This window comes from Odocoileus virginianus, chromosome 18, assembly GCF_023699985.2.
Source record: "Odocoileus virginianus isolate 20LAN1187 ecotype Illinois chromosome 18, Ovbor_1.2, whole genome shotgun sequence".
In the NCBI taxonomy this organism is placed as follows: Eukaryota; Metazoa; Chordata; class Mammalia; order Artiodactyla; family Cervidae; genus Odocoileus; species Odocoileus virginianus.
The window spans coordinates 48,762,053-48,780,881 of NC_069691.1; positions in this window are offsets into that span (position 1 = coordinate 48,762,053).

Consider the following 18,829-nt stretch of genomic DNA (forward strand, 5'->3'; position numbering starts at 1 on the left):
TGTAATTTATGATTTTTCATTTACTTGACTTATTTCCATGATGATTGGAGATTAGTCCATTTTAAAGGAGACAAAAGAAATTGGGTTTAAGAAACATTAAAACTAGACCAGGAAAGCATATGGAGATCAAGTAGTTCAGAGTTATGGTGACAGATTATCCTTAACTCATGCCCCATTTAAGAAAGAGAAAGACATACTCTTCTTTGATAAAATATGTTCTTGAAGAATTTTTATTTTTATTTTATGCTTATAGGGATTTAAATCTGAGTTTTATATACATCGAACATCACAACCAAACTCTTGGTTATATGGGGTTTACAGTTTGATATGTGAAAAACTCCCAGTGTTTATATTTGGAGTTGTGCCTACTTGGGGATTAAAGTTTGGAGGCCACAGTGATGTCACTGGATTAGAGTTAGGAAGATACATTTTGGTAAGACTGAAGCCAATGCCAAATTCATGACTCCAGAATTTATGATTGAACTCTAGACTGCCTACAAATTCATGACTTCTAAATTTATGATTGAACTCATGACTTTCCAGCTTACAGATTTAAGGGCATGCACTAATAAATAAAGACTCCTGAACCTCAAAGTAAATTCAGTGGACACCAATGTGCATTTTAAAATTTAAAATACTGATCCAGGAATAGCCATTGCAATGACTTTGCATCTTGGTTGTGTGTAGGCTGAAGGTCCAATACCACTTTATAGACTGTTTAAAATATTCACACCCATAAAATTATATCAGAATTGGAGTAGACCCATTTCATGTTATAGACCATCTGATTTTTTCGCCATTTTATCAAGATTTATTTTCTTAACCTTGATCTCTTTTTGTTTCAAGTCTCAAGGGATAGTAGTAAGACTATTCCCTTTGGAAACAAATTCCAAAATAAAATTCAGATATTCCTTGACCTTTACCCAAGGATTATGTTCTCTTGATTTTTTTTTTTTAATTTGAAAATTCTGAGTCAAGTGCTGGAATAATGCCAAGTATCTGGATGAAAAGATCAGTCATCCAGTTGTTTTATCTATATAATACAAATATCTCTAGACTGGCCTTCTATGTCCTTTACTGCCTTGATGCAATTTAGATTTTTCTTTATGCTTCCATTTTTCCCAAATAATAATCTATAGTTCAGCAAATCAGGAAAATTTATTTATTTTGCCTCCTCTATGCCTTAGTTTTATTTCCCATATTGTCTTCATGTTTCAGGTGTTTTTTTTGTTTTGTTTTATTGTCATTTATTTTTGCCCACCAGCACAAAAGATTTCCTCCCTATTCTTTGAGCTATCCTATACCATTACTGAGGTCTTCTCAATACTCCTCCCATGAGGAGCATTATTGACCTTTTCCCGAAAGCATAGGCAAGCATGCTTTCTGTAATCTTGTTACTCCACCCTATATCTAGCACATAGAAAATGTTCAATGAATGTTTATAAGGTGTCCACTTAACAAACAACCAAATATTGGCTGATTAGTCTATTGTTTTATCAGTTTGTTTTTTATGGGGTAAACAATTTCAGACCTTAAAGATACCTTCCTTTGTGTATCTTGAGAATATTACTATGTAAACAAATATCTATATAAGGTATATAATATAAACAAATGCTACATTTGGCAAATCTGATGACTGGGAAATCAATGAAAAAGGGTTTTAATTTAGTAAAGTTGCAGATAAAACTGTTATTTTTGAATCATTACAGTTTTATAAAACAAGGAGTAATTTACAAAATTGTAAAATGAGAAAGAAATTATTGTTAGCCTCTTTTGTTTTTGTTCAATCACTAAGTCGTGTCCAACTCTTTGTGATCCCATGGACTGCAATATGCCAGACTTCCCTATCCTTCACTATCTCCCAGAGTTTGCTCAAACTCATGTCCATTGAATTGGTTACCATCTTTGGTAATTTCAGAATTTATTAGATATAAAACATTTTGGAAAAAATCAAAGTACTGCATATACCACAGCTGCATTAAAGCATAGTATACAGGTGTTCTAGAATGGGATTTTTTTATCCTCCAAAATTTAATTCTAGTAAGAAATATTAGAATATTTTTTAGCTTTTATTTTCCCGGGTGGTCTAGGTTTACCTTAATCAATCTGTGTAATAATTGTGCCCCCAAATGACCATCTGTCATCTCAAAATTTATTTTTCATTTTCAATACTATTTCTCCCCTTGCTTCACCTGTGGCCAGAAGCAAAGGAGTGTTGGAAGTCACACATCTGATGAGAAGTGACATGACAACAAGCTCCCACACAGCCAGGAGCCTCCCACATATTCTATACATTGCATCTCTCTTCTAACAGTCAACATTCTCCTCCTTCTGAGGGTCTTTATTCCTTCATGATTCCCCCAAGTCAAGTCTCTAAGCTCAGTCTTGTTTATGAAAGACAATAGGTGTGTCTCATTTTTCTAGTCATGCAAGCCCATCAGCAGTTAGCTGTTTTGCTTGGAAGTGGAAAGGCATTATGGGTTTAAAAGTTGGCTCTCTCTTTCCTCCTGGCAGCATACATTGGGCAAGTTATTTCATTTCCTGGTAGCTCAGTCCTCTCAACTTTTCATTCGTCAAACATGGCTGATGAGAGTATCCATCTCATATGAGTGCTGGGAGAATTAAATGAATGAACACATGTAAGGTGCTTAGAATTCTGCTGAATGTTTGGTAAATGTTTGCATTAGGGATTTTTAAAAAAAAAAAATTTTTATAGGCACATTAGCAATTCAGCAAGATTAACTTGTTCAAAGACATCTTTGGGAGATGCAGCCCTTTGTTGTAATCATCATCACAGGCAGAATAAGATTCCAGTGGCTAAGAGTAAGAAATGAACAGGGAACAAGCAAAAAGTATCAACAACTGGCTGACATTTACCCTCTATTTTCCTTCTTGGTTCAACCTAAGTCTTATACTCTCAATTTTGAAAAGAATTGGTTTCACTATTTCAAATTTTAGTTTCAAATCATGTCTTCATAGTTATTTTCCCAGAGGTGCTTTGTTAAAGGGAGAAGAGTATGTAAGTTTAGTGGGGTGAAGGCTGTTGCATTGTGCACTTTCACTAAACAATAAGCATAGAGGCTTTTAAAGCACACTTTATTAAAATTTTCTCATTCTGTATTACTTATGTCACAGTAGTTTAAATGTTGCATTTCATGTATTTAGTTCATCTCTCTACTTTGTAAAAAGAGTCTCTCTACTTCAGCCATGGTGCATTTATTGTAGACAAAGCTCCAGTTTACAGACCATTCCCCTGGGATCACTTATTTTATGGTCTCCATTGTGTCTATTTATTTACTTAGTGACTGTCATAAACCTGCTGTTTTGAGAGAACATGGAGGCTAATATATACTTTGCAGCATCTGTGTTCGATGTCTATTTACCTTTGAGTGATCTGGTTCAAGACCAGATCAAGAACTTCTTGCATAGTATACTTTGTGCCTATAATTTTATTCCTTTCTAGCTGGATCCATTTTAATTTTTAATATAGCCAGTGCTGACCTTATCCCTTTTATTTTCAGATTCTCACTGCTTGATAACAGGTCATCTCTCAAATCCCTGGAGAGAGAAAGAACTAATTTATTTGATGTATAATAGCTGGTTCAACTTCCCCTTCCTTCCCTCCTTCTATGTAACCTCCTCCCTCCTCTTCATCCTTCTTATCCTCTTCCTTTTCCTTCATCTATTCCTCCTCTTAGACCCCTTCTTTTTTCAGTTGTGCGTGTTTTTAGGTGTGTGCATTTGTGTGTGTTTGGATTCATTTAAGCATCTATGTTCCTGACACATGCAACATATTTTATTTTTATTTTCTCCTTATTTTATTTATTTATTTTATTTTTACTTTTTAGCTGTACTGAGTCTTAGTTGCTGCACAGGCTTTGTTCTCTAGTTGTGGGGAGTAGAGGCTACTCTAGTTGTGATGCACGGGCTTCTCAGTGCAGTGGCTTCTCTTGCTGTGGAGCTTGGGTTCTAGGGAACAAAGGCTTCAGTAGTTGCGGCTCCCGGACCCTAGAGCATGGGCTCAGTAGTTGTGGCCCACGGGCTTTGTTGCTCCACAGCATGTGGGATCTTCCCAGCTCAAGGATTGAACCTGTGTTTCTGCACTGGCAGGCAGATTCTGCACCACTGAGCCACCGAGGAAGAGCTTACTTTTTTTTAATATTTGAATTCCTATTTTTGACCATGTCATCTTTTTAGGCCCCACTTACAAGAAGTCTTACCATAAATCCTTAATGTCATATAGAGTTGTATTTTAAACAAAACCTCTTATTTACAGGTTCAAAACTCTTTGGCAATATTTACAGCAAATATTATCTCTAATAAATCAGTACTTGCCACTGTGCTCAATTGATAACTCTCTTGGATTTCATTTCCACCATATTATTGTAGATGACACTTTGAGATCGTAAACATTTGTGGCATATTATGTTTGGGTAGAACTATATTTGTGTGTGTGTGTGCATATGTATCTACACACAGAAAAGTCTATGAGGTTACATACCAAACACCTCAGAGTGTGAAATGAGGTTGAGGATCCCTTCACTTCTAAAATGTTTGAGAAATATTCTTTCTCTCTATCCAGCATATAAATCACTTTTTATTTTTTAAAAAATCACAAATCTAAAAAGAAACAAAATCCCAAACACTTAGGAAATATCCTGGTTGGACTTAAGGGAGACTGATACATTTTCCAAATGGAATTTATTCTAGATTCATAGTTGGATTCATAGTGGGTTCCATTTCAAGAGGTACAGTGTATCCCAAGGAAATTAATCAGTTTCAGTGGATTTATTCTCCTTTGTGTGTGGAATTAACACATACCAAATATCATCTCCCCTTTCTATTGATTTTCATTCTTAAAACTGCTTTCATGTCATTAAAATATGCATCTATTTCTTTGTCAATTTTAGTCAATATCTTAACATTTTAAAAAATATTTAAACCATGCATTCAACTTCTCTCCCCTTTTTTATTCACCTCTACTTTCCCGTTTTTGTTGTTACATTATAGCTTTTACATTATTAAAGTTGTAACATTGATTTATAGTCTCTGACTTTAATCAAGTTTACCTAGCTCTGTACAAGTTAACTCAGAAAGTTGAAAACCTCTAAAAGATATTGAATTTATATAGAAAGAAATGTACTTCTAATGAAGCTTTGTGATTCTGTAGCAACTTTAATAAGGTCAAGGCTAACAAGTTCTCTTTCTCTTCTTAACATTTTCCTTCACTCATCAGTCATTCTCAGTTGATATCATATCTTGAAATTTATGCCACCCTTTCTTTAAATATGTATACAAGTCAACTTTCTAATTAATAGACTTTATAGTAGTTTTAGGTTTACAGAACATTGAGCAGATAGTAGCGAGAACCGTATATCCTCTGATTCAATACTATCAAGCTATTCATATAGATTATATTATTATCTGCCTGGATTCTGAGAGGGAATTTGACAAAATAAGCATTCATTTTTATTAAAAACATTGACAATACAGGAATCATTTTATCCTTTCTTTCTTAACTTGATTATCTATACATAGACATATAGCTAAAGGTCAAAAAGTCAGTATCATCCTAATGGGGAAATACTATAGATTCTCTAACCAAAGTCAAGGACAAGAATGAATATCCACTATCATTATGACAATTTAATATTGTCTGAAAGAGACAAACCTATAAATTAGACAAGAGAAGAAAATTAGAGGTATAAATACTGGGAAGGATAAGGTAAAACTATTTGCAGTTAACATAGTGTTTTTCATGGAAAACACTAAGATATTAAGTAAGAAAGCAAAAACCTGCAAGTATGAGATAATACAGTGACTTGCTGGAATATAAATTAACATAAATAGAATTTATCTAAACATAAAACTGCAATTCAGGAGACGTAGGTTCGATCCTGGTTCAGGAAAATCCTCTGGAGAAGGAAATGGCAACCCACTCCTATATTCTCGCCTGGGAAATCCCATGGAGCCTGGCATGCTACAGTCCTTGGGCTCGCAAGAGTCAGATACGACTTAGCAACCAAACCACCAAACATGAAACTATCAGTTCAAAGATATAATGGAAGACCTCATTCTTATTAGCAACGTAAAAAATAAAGCCACATGCCTAAACGTAGCATGGTATGTGCAAACTCTATATGAGAAGAAACTTCAAACCACATAAAAGTAAACTTAAACTAGTAGAAAAACATATCACAGTCAGAGAGAGAAAGAGTCAATATCATTGGTATCTATTTTTCCTAAATTCTTTTGCTTTAATGTAATGTGATCTTAAATGGTACTAGGACCAGATAAAATGATTCTACAGTTCACATAAAAATTGGGCAGTTTAGCTAAATAAACCTAGACAAAGAACAAAGAGCAGAAATGAGTTCTAACAGACATGAAGTATATTATAAACCTCAGTAGGCAGAATAGTGTGATGCTTACGTGTGAGGAGACACAATCCAAAATAGTAATATCAAAAATAAAAATATATACAGGATTTTAATATGTGATAAAGATGTCATTGGAAAACAGTGAGTAAAAATGAAGCTTTCCAATTTCATGCATCCTGAAGTATCAGTCTTATCTTTCCATGATTGCTGGATTTTATATTATGGTTAGAAAAGCCTTCCCCAATATGAAATTATAAATAAACATTAATCCATAGTTTCTGTTAATTCAGCTCAGTTCAGTCACTCAGTCATGTCCAACTGTTTGCAACCCCATGGATCACATCACGTCAGGCTTCCCTGTCCATCACCAAAGCCTGGAGCGTCCTCAAACTCATCTCCATTGAGTTGGTGATGCCATCCAACCATCTCATCCTCATCTCCTCCTGCCTTCAATCTTTCCCATCTTCAGGGTCTTTTCTAGTGAGTCAGTTCTTCCCATCAGGTGGCCAAAGCACTGGAGTTTCAGCTTCAGCATTAGTCTTTCCAATGAATGTTCAGGACTGATTTCTTTTAGGATTCACTGATTTGATCTCCTTGCAGTCCAAGGGACACTCAAGAGCCTTCTCCAACACCACAGTTCAAAAGCATCAATTCTGGGAGAGCAAGACGGTAGAGGAGTAGGTGGATGCCGAGTACATCTCTCTCCACAGGTACACCAGGAATACACCTGCAGACACAGAAGTGCATGCAGAATACCAGTTGAGAACGGACAGGAGTACCTGAACAGTGGAAAAGAATATAAAGAACCACACAAAACTTGGTAGGACAAAGGAACTAGGGGGGAAAACAGGAGTGTTAATAAGGCTGGACCTGCCCTCAGCCAGTGGAGGCACTGAAGCAGGGGTCTGATCCCCACATTGGGGCAATTGTCTGAGTCAGAGGAGAAACATTTAAGGCTGAGGGTGAAACAGCTGATCTGTGGCAGCCTAAACGGAACGAGAATCAGATGGTCCTTGCCACAGCCATACGTACTCTGGACAGGGATGCAGGTCCCCTGGAAGGCAGAGCAGCTGGGAACTGGAGAATAGGGATTGTGGAGAAATCCCAGGGCGAGGGTTGCTGTTGACTGTGGAGAGACAGATCGATCTAAGAGGAGCTGAGGGAAGAGATTGTGGTGGAAAATGCCTGTGGAGGAAAGCCGGGCAGCCATGGAAGTAACGCAATACTACTGAGTCATGCATACGGGGTGGAGCCATCGCCATAGCCTCTCTCTCCCCACACACCAGCATCAGCAGCTCAACAAAATAGAGGCAGGCCCATCAAGCGCCTGTCACACTGAACTATGGAGTAGGACCCCACCCAGGGTGCTCGTTTAAGTGCCTGACGCACTGATCTACAGAGTAGGACCCTACCCAGGGCGCCCCTTTAAGTGCCTGACGCACTGATCTACAGAGTAGGGCCCCACCCAAGGCTCCCCTTTAAGTCCCTGACGCACTGATCTACAGAGTAGGACCCTACCCAGGGCGCCCCTTTAAGTGCCTGATGCACTGATCTACAGAGTAGGACCCCACCCAGGGCGCCCCTTTAAGTCCCTGACGCACTGATCTACAGAGTAGGACCCCACCCAGGGCACCCCTTTAAGTGCCTGACGCACTGATCTACGGAGTAGGACCCCACCCAGGGGGCCCCTTTAAGTCCCTGACGCACTGATCTATGGAGTAGGACCCCACCCAGGGGGCCCCTTTAAGTGCCTGACGCACTGATCTACGGAATAGGGTCCCAGCCAGGGGGGCCTCTCTATGTGCCTGACGAGCTGAGCAACAGAGAAGGACCCCAGGCAAAGGAACCTGAATGGGTGGACCTATGGAGAAAGACTGGCCAAAGAGGCCTTCTGATCGCCAGCTACAAGAGGCTTGAAAAAAGACTCTGATGGGGCCATCACTCCTGTGGTGGAGACAGTCCATGTCTCTGCACACTTGGCACCGCCAGGGTCCCCACAAGCCAAGCAGCTGTGCCACCTTCACACTCAACACTCACTGGGGCAGAGCTGCCACAGGCAAAAAAGTCTTGTATCTATGCATGCAGGGTCGCTTCAGTAGTGTCCAAATCTTTGCGACCCTGTAGACTGTGGCCTGCCAGGCTTCTCTGTCAGGGAGGGGGCGTTCTCCAGGCAAGAATACTAGAGAGCATTGGCCAATACTGGTTGCCATACCCTTCTAGAGCACTTTATTTCCTGCTGCCCCTAGCCGCCAACTCCCCTGAGTACCTGGTGCTGCCAGAACCCCTGCGACCCAAGCAGCTGCACCACCTCCACACCTGGCCCTCACGGGGCAAACCCAAGTCTTCCAGGGCAGCCTCAGGAGCAAACCCCAGTGGACGACCCACATGCAGAGGTGGAAATAAAGCCACAATTGAAACCCAGGGGCAGTGTGGCTAAGGAAGAAGACCCAAAGCCTTCCCACCAGCTGTACAAGCTCAGATTAAATCCACACGATTAACTAGGCAGACTCTGTGTCTATGGAATATATAAAAGGTCATTGAGAGCTCCCACAAAAACAAAACAAACAACAAAAAAACGCACTAGTTCTGATAGCTGTGAACATTGGAGGCAAGAACAATAGGAGTAGGACCGGATTAGAATCTGAGCTGCCCCCACAGCAGGTCCAGACATCAGAAGAGTGCAGGAGGGCGCCCTAGAGAGGTGAGGTGGACTGTGACTCCCAGCAAGGGAAAGGACTCTGACAGCAGTGACTCCAGAAAATTATTTATTATTCTTACGTTTTGACTTGTTCTGTAGATTCTCTTGTATTTTTTTCTTTTTCTTTTTCCTTTCTCCCCCGTCTGTTGTAGTTGTTGACTTTATTGGCACTATGAAATCCAATTAAGCTTTTGAGCTTTCTTTTCTTCCCCCTAGTCACATTTTTTATTGTTACTATAAAACTCTGCCTCTACATTGGGCTTTTGCAGTTCTGTGGAATTTTCCTTTTTTTCATTTATTTTTGCTTTTTTAAATTTTAATTTTTTAAGCCTATTATTATTTTTTTCTACATTTATTCCTTTGTTTGCTTTTCTTACTGTTCTTTTCCCCTTGAAGTTAATCTTTAATGTATATAAATCTTCTTTATCTACCTCTATTTAACTTTGCATATCTATTTTCTTTCTTTTCTTTCCTGTTAATGTATTTGTTAATTTTATTTTCATTGCTTTAATGTCTAACTGGTGCCTTGCTTTAGTTTTATTTTCCAGTTTATGCTTTAGTTAGTTTTCTTCTGGTAGATATAATTTTTGTTTCCTTTGTTTGCCAGGTCAATCTATTGTACTTTTTTTTTTTTTTTTTGCTTATGGATGTACATGTATATGTGTATATTCAATCACACTTTTTACTGTTGTTCTAAACCTCTGTCTCTGTGTTGGGTTTTTGCAGTTCTGTGGGATTTTCCTTTTTTTTTTCTTTTTTCTCTCTTCTTCCATTTTTTTCTTTTCTCTTTTTTATAATTTTAACTCTTAAATTTTATAACCTATTATTATTTTTTCTACATTTATTCCTTTGTTTGTGTGTCCTACTGTTCTTTTCCCCTTGCAGTTGATCTTTAATGTGTATAACTCTTCTTTGTCTACCTCTATTTAACTTTGCATAACTATTCTTTCTTCCTTTTCTTTCTCTTCTTTCCTCTCAACATATTTGCTAGTTTTGTTTTCATTGCTTTATTTCCCACTTGGCACCTTGCTTAGTTCTGTTTTCTAGTTTGTTTGTTAGTTAGTTTTGTCCTTCACTGGTAAATATATTTTTGATTTCCTTCGTTTGCCAGGTCACTCTACCATATTTTATTTTTGTTGGACTGTTTTGACTTTGTTCATGAGTGTATATGTATATGTGTATATTCTGTTATTTTAATCATTATTTGCCTGATTTTGTAACTGCCATTTCTCTGGGGTTCATCTTTGGTTTCTTGTTTTTGGATATTTGTTTTAATGCCATAACAAACCACTTGTTGAGACTTTGGAGTGGGAGCACTGACTGCAAGACTCTAGACTGTCAGAGAAATAACCCTCAGTTCAGTTCAGTTCAGTTCAGTTGCTCAGTCGTGTCTGACTTTGTGCAACTCCATGAATCGCAGCACGCCAGGCCTCCCTGTCCATCAACAACTCCTGGAGTTACTCAAACTCATGTCCATTGAGTCAGTGATGCCATCCAGCCATCTCATCCTCTGTCATCGCCTTCTCCTCCTGCCCCCAATCCCTCCCAGCATCAGGGTCTTTTCCACTGAGTCAACTCTTCGCATGAGGTGGCCAAAGTACTGGAGTTTCAGCTTCAGCATCAGTCCTTTCAATGAACACCCAGGACTGATCTCCTTTAGGATGGACTGGTTGGATCTCCTTGCAGTCCAAGGGACTCTCAAGAGTCTTCTCCAACACCACAGTTCAAAAGCATCAATTTTTTGGCGCTCAGCTTTCTTCACAGTCCAACTCTCACATCCATACATGACCACTGGAAAAACCATAGCCTTGACCAGACAGACCTTTGTTGGCAAAGTAATGTCTCTGCTTTATAATATGCTATCTAGGTTGGTCATAACTTTCCTTCCAAGGAGTAAGCATCTTTTAATTACATGGCTGCAGTCACCATCTGCAGTGATTTTGGAAGCCCAAAAATAAAGTCTGACACTGTTTCCACTGTCTCCCCATCTGTAACCCTAGGGAGTATCAAATAGTGAGAACGCACACAAAGAAAACCACTTGAATACAAGACCCAGGATTACCCAAACACCAGTAGCATCCTATGCAGGACACCTCATCTAAACAACAAACAAAACAAAAATACAAGCCCAATCATCAGCAGAAGGGATAACCACCTCACTCAGCCTTGCCCATCAGAGGAAAATCAAACAAACAAACAAAAACTCAGCACAAATCTCACCCTATATGAAGCTTACACAAACCCCTGAACCAACCACAGGAAGGCAGAAACCAAAAGGAAGAAAAGATTCAACCTTGAAGCCTGGGAAAAGGAGACCTGAAACACAATAAGTTAAAAAAAAAAATGAAAAGTCAGAGAAGTAATAAACAAATGAAGGAACAAACTAGAAACACAGAAGTCCAAATAAATGAAGAGGAAATAGGCAAACTACCAGAAAAAGAATTCAGAATAATGATAGTAAAGATGATCAAAAACATTGAAAGCAAAGTGGAGAAAATGCAAGAATCAATTAAGAAAGAACTAGAAGAATAAAGAAAAACATGCAGTGACAAACAACACAATTACTGAAATTAGAACTACTCTAGAAGGAATCAATAACAGAATATCTGAAGCGGAAGAATGAATCAGTGAGCTGGAAGAGAAAATGGTGGAAATAACTTCTGAATAGCAGAATAAAGTAAAAAGAATGAAAAGAACTGAGGACAGTCTCAGAGACCTCTGGGAACAATATCAAATGCACCAACATTCGAATTATAGGGGTCACAGAAGAAGAAGTGAAAAAGAAAGGGTATGAGGAAATTTTTGAAGAGATTATAGTTGGAAACTTTCCCAAAACAGAAAAGGAAATAGTCGATCAATTCCAAGATGCACAAAGAGTCCCATACAGGATAAACCCAAGGAGAAACATGCCAAGACACATACTAGTCAAATCAACAAAGACTAAACACAAAGAAAGAATATTAAAAGCAGCAAAGAAGAAGTAACAAGTAACATACAAGGGAAACCCCATACGCTTAACAGCTGACCTTTCAGCAGAAATTCTGCAGGAAAGAAGGGAATGCCAGAATATGTTTAAAGTACTTAAAGGGAAACATCTACAACCAACATTACTGTACCCAGAAAGGATCTCATTCAAAATTGATGGAGAAATAAAAAGCTTTTCAGACAAGCAAGAGTTAAGAGAATTCAATACCACCAAACCAGCTATACAACAAATGTTAAATAGACTTATACAGTCAAGAAATACAAGAAAAAAAGATCTACAAAATCAACCCCAAACTATTCAGAAAATGGCAATAGGAACATATATGTCAATAATTACTTTAAGTGTAAATGGTTTAAATGCTTCAACCAAAAGACACAGACTGGCTGAATGGATACAAAAAGAAGACCCATATATATGCTGTCTACAAGAAACCCACTTCAGACCTCAAGACACATATAGACTGAAAGTGAAAGGATGAAAAAATATATTCCAATATTCCATGCAAATGGGAAGCAAAAGAAAGCTGGAGTAGCAATCCTCATATCAGACATAATTGTCCTTAAAATAAAGTTTAGAAGAGGTAAGGAAAGGCACTACATAATGATCATGGGATCATTCAAGAGGAAGACATAGCAATTGTAAATATTTATGCACCCACCATAGGAGCACCTCAATACATAAGACAAGCACTAACAGACATAAAAGGAGAAACTGACAATAACACAATAATAGTAGGAGACTTTAACACCTCACTCACACCAATGGACAGATTATCAAAACAGAAAATTAATAGGGAAACACATGTCTTAAATGATACATTAGATGAGATGGATCTCATTGATATCATCAGGACACTCCATTCAAATCAGAAGAATACAACTTTTTCTCAAGTGCACATGGAACAGTCTCCAGGATAGACCACATCTTGGGTCACAAATCAAACCTAAGTAAACTTAAGAAAATTGAAATTGTATCAAGCATCTTCTCTGATCACAACACTATGAGACTAGATATCAACTAAAGAAAAAAACTGTAAAAAACAGAAACACATTGAGATTAAACAACATGTTTCTAAGTAACCAACAGGTTACTGAAGAAACCAAAAAGGAAATAAAAAAATTTCTAGAAACAGAAGACAATGAAAACATGACAACTCAAAACCTATGGGAGGCAGCAAAAGCAGTTCTAAGAAGGAAGTTTATAGCAATGCAATCCTACCTCAAGAAACAAGAAAGACATCAAATAGACAACCTAACTTTACACATAAAACAACTAGAAAAAGAACAAAAAATCCCCAAAGTTAGTAAAAGGAAAGAAATCATAAAGATCCAAGCAGAAATAAATGAAAAAGAAATGAAAGAATAGTAAAGATTAATAAAACTAAAAGCTGGTTCTTTGAAAGATAAACAACATTGACAAACCTTTATCTAGACTCATCAACATAAAAAGCGAGGAGGATCAAACCAACAAAATTAGAAATGAAAAAGGAGAGGTTGCCACAGACAATGCAGAAACACAAAGGATAATAACAGACTATTATTAACAAATATATGGCAATAAAATGGATAACCTGGGAAAAATGGACAGATTCTCATAAAAGTTCAATCTTCCAAGACTGAACCAGGAAGAAATAGAAATTATGAACAACCCAATTATAAGCACTGAAATTGAAGCTGTGATCAAAAATCTTTCAGAAAACAAAAGCCCAGGACCAGATGGCTTCACAGGAGAATTTTATCAAACATTTAAAGAAGAGCTAATGCCTATCCTTCTAAAACTCTTTCAAAAAATTGCCAAGGAAGGAACACTTCCAAACTCATTCTATGAGATCACCATCACTCCGGTATCAAAACCAGACAATGACAACACACAAAAAAGAAAACTACAGGCCAATATCACTGATGAACATAGATGCAAAAATCCTCAACAAAATTTTAGCAAACAGAATTCAGCAAAACATTGAAAAGCTCATATACCATGATCAAGTTGGGTTTATTCCAGGAATGCAAGGATTCCTTAATATATATAAATCAATTAATGTGATACACCACATTAACAAATTGAAAGATAAAAACCATATGATAGTCTCAATAGATGAAGGAAAAGGCTCTGACAAAATTTAGCACCCATCTATGATTAAAACACTTCAAAAAATGGGCATAGAAGGAACCTACCTCAACATAGTAAAGGCCATATATGATGAGTCTACAGAAAACATCATTTTCAATGGCGAAAAACTGAAAGCATTCCCCCTAAGATTAGGAACAAGACAAGGGTGTCCATTTTTGCCACTATTATTCAACATAGTTCTAGAAGTCCTAGCTACAGCCATCAGAGAAGAAAAAAGAAATAAAAGGAATTCAGATCAGAAAAGAAGTTAAGCTCTCACTGTTTGCAGGTGATGTGATACTAGAAACCCCTAAAGAAAGCATCAGAAAATTACTAGAACTAACCAGTGAATTTAGCAAAGTTGCAGGATACAAAATCAATACATAGAAATCACTTGTATTTCTATATACTAGCAATGAAAAATCAGAAAGAGCAATTAAGAAATCAATCCCATTAACCATTGAGAGAAAAAGAATTAAATATCTAGGGATAAACTTACCTAAGGAGACAAAATAACTAACTGCAGAAAATTAAAAGACACTGATGAAAGAAATCAAAGATGACATAAACAGGTGGAGAGATATTCCTGGGTAGGAATAATTAATATTGTGAAAATGGCTATACTACCTAACACAGTCTACAGATTTAATGTGATCCCTATCAAATTACCAATGGCATTTCTCACAGAATTAAAACAAAAAATTTCACAGTTCACATGGAAACCCAAAAGATCCTGAATAGCCAAAGCAGTCTTGAGAAAGAAGAATGGAGTTGGAGGAATCAACCTTTCTGACTTCAGATTATACTTCAAAGCTACAGTCATCAAGACAGTATGATACTGGCACAAACACAGAAATATAGACCAATGGAACAAGATAGAAAGCCTGGAAATAAACCCATGCACCTCTGGGTAACTTTTTCTTTTTTGTTCTGACATAATCTTCATTTGTCCTTTATTTATTTATTTATTTGGTATATATATGTTTTTTTCATTTATTTTTATTAGTTGCAGGCTAATTACTTTACAATATTGTAGTGGGTTTTGTCAATCACTGACATGAATCAGCCATGGATTTACATGTATTTCCCATCCCGATCCCCCTTCCCACCTCCCTCTCTACCCAATCCCTCTGAGTCTTCCCAGTGCACCAGGCCCGAGCACTTGTCTCATGCATCCAACCTGGGCTGGTGATCTGTTTCACTATAGATAATATACATGTTTCGATGCTGTTCTCTCGAAACATCCCACCCTCACCTTCTCCCACAGAGTCCATATGGTACTGGCACAAAGACAGAAATATAGATCAATGGAACAGAATAGAAAGCCCAGAGATAAATCCACGAACCTTTGGACACCTTATCTTCGACAAAGGAGGCAAGGATATTCAATGGAAAAAAAGACAACCTCTTCAGCAAGCGGTGCTGGGAAAACTGGTCAACCACTTGTAAGAGAATGAAACTACAACACTTTCTAACACCATACACAGAAATAAACTCAAAATGGATTAAAGATCTAAATGTAAGACCAGAAACTATAAAACTCCTAGAGGAGAACATAGGCAAAACCCTCTCTGACATAAATCACAGCAGGATCCTCTATGACCCACCTCCCAGAATATTGGAAATAAAAGCAAAAATAAACAAATGGGACCTAATGAAACTTAAAAGCTTTTGCACAACAAAGGAAACTATAAGCAAGGTGAAAAGACAGCCCTCAGATTGGTAGAAAATAATAGCAAATGAAGAAACAGACAAAGGACTAATCTCAAAAATATACAAGCAACTCCTGCAGCTCAACTCCAGAAAAATGAATGACCCAATCAAAAAATGGGCCAAAGAACTAAACAGACATTTCTCCAAAGAAGACATACAGATGGCTAACAAACACATGAAAAGATGCTCAACATCACTCATCATCAGAGAAATGCAAATCAAAACCACAATGAGGTACCATTACACACCAGTCAGGATGGCTGCTATCCAAAAGTCTACAAGCAATAAATGCTGGAGAGGGTGTGGAGAAAAGGGAACCCTCTTACACTGTTGGTGGGAATGCAAACTAGTACAGCCACTATGGAGAACAGTGTGGAGATTTCTTAAAAAACTGGAAATAGAACTGCCATATGACCCAGCAATCCCACTTCTGGGCACACACACCGAGGAAACCAGATCTGAAAGAGACACATGCACCCCAATGTTCATTGCAGCACTGTTTATAATAGCCAGGACATGGAAGCAACCTAGATGCCCATCAGCAGATGAATGGATAAGGAAGCTGTGGTACATATGCACCATGGAATATTACTCAGCCATTAAAAAGAATTCATTTGAATCAGTTCTAATGAGATGGATGAAACTGGAGCCCATTATACAGAGTGAAGTAAGTCAGAAAGATAAAGAATATTACAGCATACTAACACATGTATATGGAATTTAGAAAGATGGTAATGACAACCCTATATGCAAAACAGAAAAAGAGACACAGATGTACAGAACAGACTTGTGGACTCCGTGGGAGAAGGCGAGGGTGGGATGTTTCAAGAGAACAGCATCGAAACATGTATATTATCTATAGTGAAACAGATCACCAGCCCAGGTTGGATGCATGAGACAAGTGCTCGGGCCTGGTGCACTGGGAAGACTCAGAAGGATTGGGTAGAGAGGGAGGTGGGAGGGGGGATCGGGATGGGGAATACATGTAAATCCATGGCTGATTCATGTCAATGTATGACAAAACCCACTACAATATTGTAAAGTAATTAGCCTGCAACTAATAAAAATAAATGAAAAAAAAATTAAAAAAATAAAATACTTATGATTCACTCAAAAAAAAAAAATCCTAACAGTTGACATATTCTTCTAGCAAAATTATAGGACAAGTGTTCTTATACATTGTTTTCTGGATTCCAAGATGGAATGACATTTTAGGAAGGAAATTTGATATTATTTACCTAAGTGCATTTAACCTTATCCAGTAATACCGCTATAAACTAATCATACAGATACATATGGATATTTAAGAAATATTTAAAAACATTTGCACAAATATTATTAATTGTGGGACTGTTTATAACACATACAAGTGCGGAAACCATTCAAGTCCAGCAATAGAGGACTGGAAGCACGAACTCTGGTGTATCTACACAGCACAGGCCTAGGAAGCATTAAGACCAGTGATGTGACCAAAATTTTGGTGCCAAAATGGTGAGACCTCCAACATTTTATGTTGTGATTAAAAAGTAATAGAGCAGCAGTTTTAGTAAACTATAAATTGTATAAGAAAGGGAGCAAATATTTATTAGCATTTGCTTATATATTTACAAAGAAATATTAAAAGCATTCACAAACAACAAATGAAATCATTGAGAGAGAGGGTGGGAAGAGAGGTGGGAGTCTTCTCTGTGGTAAGTTATATACACATATATCTGGGGGTGGTGGTGAGAGGGAGGCCTAGGAGGGAGGGGATATATGTGAACATATATGATTCACTGTGTTGTATAGCAGAAACTAACAATGTAAAGCAACTATGTAAGTTATATATATTTATATTATATTGATTATTGCACCATATGGACATCTTGAAAAATAAAACTGCACACATATATATGTATATATGCAGCATATGTAATGTTTAATTCCAGATTCAAAACATTTCCCATAGAAATCTAAATATCTGAGAAAGTTTCTTCATTGTTATCTAGCATCTGACACATAAAAATCTAATGCAGTAGGATTCTTGTTTCTTTGTAGACTCTCTGTCTCTCCCTCTCCTCCCACCCCTTCAGGAAGCTTATAGAATTTTCCTCTTTATTCTTAAAACTACAAAATTTTTTCAAGATGAATGTGCTCAGCATTTTGTGTGCTGTCCCTGTCTGAATATGAATGAATATTTTAGAAGCTCAGGTTAGTTTTTGACTCCCATAAATTTATGTTTTCTCTTTACATTCTGAGCTTCCCTGGTGGCTCAGGCAGTAAAGAATCTGCCAGCAATGCAGGAGACCCAGGTTTGAGCCCTGAGTCAGGAAGATTCCCTGGAGAAGGAAATGACAACCCACAACAGTATTCTTGCCTGGAGAATCCCATGGACAGAGGAGCATGGCAAGCTAGAGTCCATGGGATTGCAGAGTTAGAAACGACTGAGGGACTAACACTTTACATTCTGGAGGAACTCCATGTCTTTACCACCTGCTTCACCAAAACACAATCTGATATGTAAATACAGCTTAAACATGTGAACAAGTCCCAAATGGGTTATGCATTGCTTGGAGAAAAGTTAAGAGATCTAAACAAAGGGAACTGTATCCACATTATGGAATTTATAGCTGAGGTACAGGTTCTTTTAAACTTCACAGTCCCTACAATTCATCATTTCCTTTGCAACATGCAAGTATCTCATTCATTAAAAGGCAATAAAAATGTAGAAAAATCTAATAGCTCTGATGTCTTTCTTTTCACTGGCTTTCTCAGAGATCTATAAACTATAAATAGTATAAGAAAAATGCTTTCTCCTTAAACTTCAGATACCTCCTGGTTTCTTTCATTTTTATGTCAGTAATCCAAATTTCTGTCAGATTTTACCTCAGACCCGCTAGTTTCTGTCAGATTTTACCACAGTCCCCCTAATTTCTGTCATATTTTACCTTATACCCATTGATT